The sequence below is a fragment of the Oncorhynchus keta genome, chromosome 23 (assembly GCF_023373465.1).
Source record: "Oncorhynchus keta strain PuntledgeMale-10-30-2019 chromosome 23, Oket_V2, whole genome shotgun sequence".
Lineage (NCBI taxonomy): Eukaryota > Metazoa > Chordata > Actinopteri > Salmoniformes > Salmonidae > Oncorhynchus > Oncorhynchus keta.
The window spans coordinates 3898849-3905926 of record NC_068443.1 but is presented as its reverse complement, the minus strand read 5'-3'; positions in this window follow the sequence as shown (position 1 = coordinate 3905926).

Here is a 7078-nt window from a genome sequence, read left to right as displayed (position 1 = left end):
TCCACATTACTCCTATCTGTCAGGTCCACATTAACTCCTATCTGTCAGGTCCACATTAACCCTACTCTATCTGTCAGGTCCACATTAACCCTCTATCTGTCAGGTCCACATTAACCCTTACTCTATCTGTCAGGTCCACATTAACCCTTACTCTATCTGTCAGGTCCACATTAACCCTTACTCTATCTGTCAGGTCCACATTAACCCTTACTCTATCTGTCAGGTCCACATTACTCTATCTGTCAGGTCCACATTAACCCTTACTCTATCTGTCAGGTCCCCTTACTCTATCTGTCAGGTCCACATTAACCCTATCTGTCAGGTCCACATTAACCCTTACTCTGTCAGGTCCACATTATCTGTCAGGTCCCATTACCCTATCTGTCAGGTCCACATTAACCCTTACTCTATCTGTCAGGTCCACATTAACCCTTACTCTATCTGTCAGGTCCACATTAACCCTCAGGTACTCTATCTGTCAGGTCCACATTAACCCTATCTATCTGTCAGGTCCACATTAACCCTTACCTATCTGTCAGGTCCATTAACCCTTATTAATCTGTCAGGTCCACATTAACCCTATCTATCTGTCAGGTCCACATTAACCCTTACTCTATCTGTCAGGTCCACATTAACCCTTACTCTATCTGTCAGGTCCACATTAACCCTTACTCTATCTGTCAGGTCCATCTGTCAGGTCCACATTAACCCTTACTCTATCTGTCAGGTCCACATTAACCTGTCAGGTTACATTAACCCTATCTGTCAGGTCCACATTAACCCTAATCTGTCAGGTCCACATTAACCCTTACTCTATCTGTCAGGTCCACATTAACCTATCTGTCAGGTCCACATTAACCCTTATCTGTCAGGTCCACATTAACCCTTACTCTATCTGTCAGGTCCACATTAACCCTTACCCTATCTGTCAGGTCCACATTAACCCTATCTGTCAGGTCCACATTAACCCTATCTGTCAGGTCCACATTAACCCTTACTCTATCTGTCAGGTCCACATTAACCCTTACTCTATCTGTCAGGTCCACATTAACCCTTACCCTATCTGTCAGGTCCACATTAACCCTTACTCTATCTGTCAGGTCCACATTAACCCTTACTCTATCTGTCAGGTCCACATTAACCCTTACTCTATCTGTCAGGTCCACATTAACCCTTACTCTATCTGTCAGGTCCACATTAACCCTTACTCTATCTGTCAGGTCCACATTAACCCTTACTCTATCTGTCAGGTCCACATTAACCCTATCTGTCAGGTCCACATTAACTATCTGTCAGGTCCACATTAACCCTTACTCTATCTGTCAGGTCCACATTAACCCTTACTCTATCTGTCAGGTCCACATTAACCTATCTGTCAGGTCCACATTAACCCTTACTCTATCTGTCAGGTCCACATTAACCCTTACTCTATCTGTCAGGTCCACATTAACCCTTACTCTATCTGTCAGGTCCACATTAACCCTTACTCTATCTGTCAGGTCCACATTAACCCTTACTCTATCTGTCAGGTCCACATTAACCCTTACTCTATCTGTCAGGTCCACATTAACCCTAACTCTGTCAGGTCCACATTAACCCTTACTCTATCTGTCAGGTCCACATTAACCCTTACTCTATCTGTCAGGTCCACATTAACCCTATCTGTCAGGTCCACATTAACCCTTACTCTATCTGTCAGGTCCACATTATCTGTCAGGTCCACATTAACCCTTACTCTATCTGTCAGGTCCACATTAACCCTGTCAGGTCCACATTAACCCTTACTCTATCTGTCAGGTCCACATTAACCCTTACTCTATCTGTCAGGTCCACATTAATCTGTCAGGTCCACATTAACCCTTACTCTATCTGTCAGGTCCACATTAACCCTTACTCTATCTGTCAGGTCCACATTAACCCTATCTGTCAGGTCCACATTAACCCTATCTGTCAGGTCCACAACCCTTACTCTATCTGTCAGGTCCACATTAACCCTTATCTATCTGTCAGGTCCACATTAACCCTTACTCTATCTGTCAGGTCCACATTAACCCTTACTCTATCTGTCAGGTCCACATTAACCCTTACTCTATCTGTCAGGTCCACATTAACCCTTACTCTATCTGTCAGGTCCACATTAACCTGTCAGGTCCACATTAACTCTATCTGTCAGGTCCACATTAACCCTATCTGTCAGGTCCACATTAACCCTTACCCTATCTGTCAGGTCCACATTAACCCTTACTCTATCTGTCAGGTCCACATTAACCCTTACTCTATCTGTCAGGTCCACATTAACTCTATCTGTCAGGTCCACATTAACCCTTACTCTATCTGTCAGGTCCACATTAACCCTTACTCTATCTGTCAGGTCCACATTAACCCTTACTCTATCTGTCAGGTCCACATTAACTCTATCTGTCAGGTCCACATTAACCCTTACTCTATCTGTCAGGTCCACATTAACCCTTACTCTATCTGTCAGGTCCACATTAACCCTTACTCTATCTGTCAGGTCCACATTAACCCTTACTCTATCTGTCAGGTCCACATTAACCCTTACTCTATCTGTCAGGTCCACATTAACCCTTACTATCTGTCAGGTCCACATTAACCCTTACCCTATCTGTCAGGTCCACATTAACCCTTACTCTATCTGTCAGGTCCACCCTTACTCTATTGTCAGGTCCACCCTTACTCTATCTGTCAGGTCCACATTACCCTTACTCTATCTGTCAGGTCCACATTAACCCTTACCTATCTGTCAGGTCCACATTAACCCTTACTCTATCTGTCAGGTCCACATTAACACTATCTGTCAGGTCCACATTAACCCTTACTCTATCTGTCAGGTCCACATTAACCCTTACTCTATCTGTCAGGTCCACATTAACCCTTACTCTATCTGTCAGGTCCACGTTAACCCTTACTCTATCTGTCAGGTCCATATTAACCCTATCTGTCAGGTCCTCATTAACCCTTACTCTATATGTCAGGTCCTCATTAACCCTTACTCTATCTGTCAGGTCCACATTAACCCTATCTGTCAGGTCCACGTTAACCCTTACTCTATCTGTCAGGTCCTCATTAACCCTTACCCTATCTGTCAGGTCCACATTAACCCTTACCCTATCTGTCAGGTCCACATTAACCCTTACCCTATCTGTCAGGTCCTCATTAACCCTTACTCTATCTGTCAGGTCCACATTAACCCTTACCCTATCTGTCAGGTCCACATTAACCCTTACTCTATCTGTCAGGTCCACATTAACCCTTACTCTATCTGTCAGGTCCACATTAACCCTTACCCTATCTGTCAGGTCCACATTAACCCTTACTCTATCTGTCAGGTCCACATTAACCCTTACCCTATCTGTCAGGTCCACATTAACCCTATCTGTCAGGTCCACATTAACCCTTACTCTATCTGTCAGGTCCACATTAACCCTTACCTATCTGTCAGGTCCACATTAACCCTTACTCTATCTGTCAGGTCCACATTAACCCTTACCCTATCTGTCAGGTCCACATTAACCCTTACTCTATCTGTCAGGTCCACATTAACCCTTACCCTATCTGTCAGGTCCACATTAACCCTTACTCTATCTGTCAGGTCCACATTAACCCTATCTGTCAGGTCCACATTAACCCTTACCCTATCTGTCAGGTCCACATTAACCCTTACTCTATCTGTCAGGTCCATTAACCCTTATCTGTCAGGTCCACATTAACCCTTACTCTATCTGTCAGGTCCACATTAACATTACCTATCTGTCAGGTCCACATTAACCCTTACTATCTGTCAGGTCCACATTAACCCTTACTCTATCTGTCAGGTCCACATTAACCCTTACTCTATCTGTCAGGTCCACATTAACCCTTACTCTATCTGTCAGGTCCACATTAACCCTTACTCTATCTGTCAGGTCCACATTAACCCCACATTACTCTATCTGTCAGGTCCAGGTCATTAACCCTTACTCTATCTGTCAGGTCCACATTAACCCCTTTAACCCTCTATCTGTCAGGTCCACATTAACCCTATCTGTCAGGTCCACATTAACCCTTGTCAGGTCCACATTAACCCTTACTCTATCTGTCAGGTCCACATTAACCCTTACTCTATCTGTCAGGTCCACATTAACCCTTACTCTATCTGTCAGGTCCACATTAACCCCACATTACTCTATCTGTCAGGTCCACATTAACCCTTACTCTATCTGTCAGGTCCACATTAACCCTCTATCTGTCAGGTCCATTAACCCTACTCTGTCAGGTCCACATTAACTGTCAGGTCCACATTAACTCTATCTATCTGTCAGGTCCACATTAACCCTATCTGTCAGGTCCACATTAACCCTTACTCTATCTGTCAGGTCCACATTAACCCATTACCCTATCTGTCAGGTCCACATTAACCCTTATCTGTCAGGTCCATTAACCCTTACTGTCAGGTCAGGTCCACATTAACCCTTAACTCTATCTGTCAGGTCCACATTAACCCTTACTCTATCTGTCAGGTCCACATTAACCCTTACTCTATCTGTCAGGTCCACATTAACCCTTACTCTATCTGTCAGGTCCACATTAACTCTATCTATCAGGTCCACATTAACCCTTACTCTATCTCAGGTCAGTCAGGTCCACATTCTTTATGAAGAAAGTTAGAAGTAGTTTTCCGAGCCAATGATAACTAGCGTTAGCGTATCTGCTAGCAGATACCCATAGACTTCTAGTCATTGCGCTAACACTTTTGAGCAATCTCAAATATAAAATATATATGTTTAACCAAACACTCTCTTGGTTACTACATGATTCCATATGTGTTATTTAATAGTTTTGATGTCTAGACTTTGATTATACAATGTACTCTAGAAAATAATAAAAATCAAGAAAAACACTGGAATGAGTAGGTGTGTCCTAGATTTTGACTGGTGCTGTATGTTAGGCAGAGCCTGGAATCCACACATGCCTCTTCAATGTTAAAAGCCCACCATCTGCAGTTTCTCACTCCCACTTTTCAATTATAGAAGACAGTTGTTGAATCCCTTATATCGCTGTGTTCAGTTTGTTCTCTTTCTTTCATTTCCGTCTACAAGGACGAAATATTCCTCATACAATTCTGTTGCATGTGACGATATATCAACGACACAGTTCTTAAACTTGTCGATTGAAAAGACAACGGACAGACAAACTGAACTACAGACTGACTGAACTACAGACAGACTGAACTACAAACAAACTGAACTACAAATGGGCTGAACTACAGACAGGGTGAACTACAGACAGGGTGAACTACAGACAGGCTGAACTACAGACAGGGTGAACTACAAACAAACTGAACTACAAATGGGCTGAACTACAGACAGGGTGAACTACAGACAGGGTGAACTACAGACAGGCTGAACTACAGACAGGGTGAACTACAGACAGACTGAACTACAGACAGACTGAACTACAGACAGGGTGAACTACAGACAAACTGAACTACAAATGGGCTGAACTACAGACAGGGTGAACTACAGACAGGGTGAACTACAGACAGGCTGAACTACAGACAGGGTGAACTACAAACAAACTGAACTACAAATGGGCTGAACTACAGACAGGGTGAACTACAGACAGGGTGAACTACAGACAGGGTGAACTACAGACAGGCTGAACTACAGACAGGGTGAACTACAAACAAACTTAACTACAAATGGGCTGGGACAGGGTGAACTACAGACAGGGTGAACTACAAACAAACTGAACTACAGACAGGCTGAACTACAGACAGGGTGAACTACAGACAGGGTGAACTACAGACAGAACTAGACAGGCTGAACTACAGACAGGGTGAACTACAGACAGACTGAACTACAGACAGACTGAACTACAGACAGGGTGAACTACAGACAGGCTGAACTACAGACAGGGTGAACTACAGACAGGGTGAACTACAGACAGGGTGAACTACAGACAGGGTGAACTACAGACAGGGTGAACTACAGACAGGGTGAACTACAGACAGGGTGAACTACAGACAGGGTGAACTACAGACAGGGTGAACTACAGACAGGGTGAACTACAGACAGGGTGAACTACAGACAGGCTGAACTACAGACAGGGTGAACTACAGACAGGGTGAACTACAGACAGGCTGAACTACAGACAGGGTGAACTACAGACAGGGTGAACTACAGACAGGGTGAACTACAGACAGGGTGAACTACAGACAGGGTGAACTACAGACAGACTGAACTACAGACAGGGTGAACTACAGACAGGGTGAACTACAGACAGGGTGAACTACAGACAGGCTGAACTACAGACAGGGTGAACTACAGACAGGGTGAACTACAGACAGGCTGAACTACAGACAGGGTGAACTACAGACAGGGTGAACTACAGACAGGCCGAACAACAGATAGGTAGGCATAACACAAACTCAGCATTAGACTATTGTCGTTCTAAATTAAATGAACATCTTCACCTTCCTTATCATTCAGTTAGGCTTAATTTAAATTCAATTGTGAAATAATTAAAAAGTTATTGTGAAGTTGAGAGAATGCCAAGAGTGTGCAAAGCTTTCATGAAGGCAAAAGGTGACTACTTTGAAGAATCTCAAATATGAAATATGTTGAACACTTTTTTGGTTAATACATGATTCAATAACTGTTATTTGATAGTTTTGATGACTTCATTATAGAAAATAGTTCAAATAATAAATAAAAACCTTGAATGAGTACTCTTTGTGAAGACTATTATAATCTTTTTTTTTTTAACTTTCATTGCTTATTCAGCCCAAAGGGGACGGTGCTTATTCAGGCCAAAGGGGATGGTGCTTATTCAGGCCAAAGGGGATGGTGCTTATTCAGGCCAAAGGGGACGGAGCTTATTCAGGCCAAAGGGGACGGAGCTTATTCAGGCCAAAGGGGACGGAGCTTATTCAGGCCAAAGGGGATGGTGCTTATTCAGGCCAAAGGGGATGGTGCTTATTCAGGCCAAAGGGGACGGAGCTTATTCAGGCCAAAGGGGACGGTGCTTATTCAGGCCAAAGGGGACGGAGCTTATTCAGGCCAAAGGGGATGGTGCT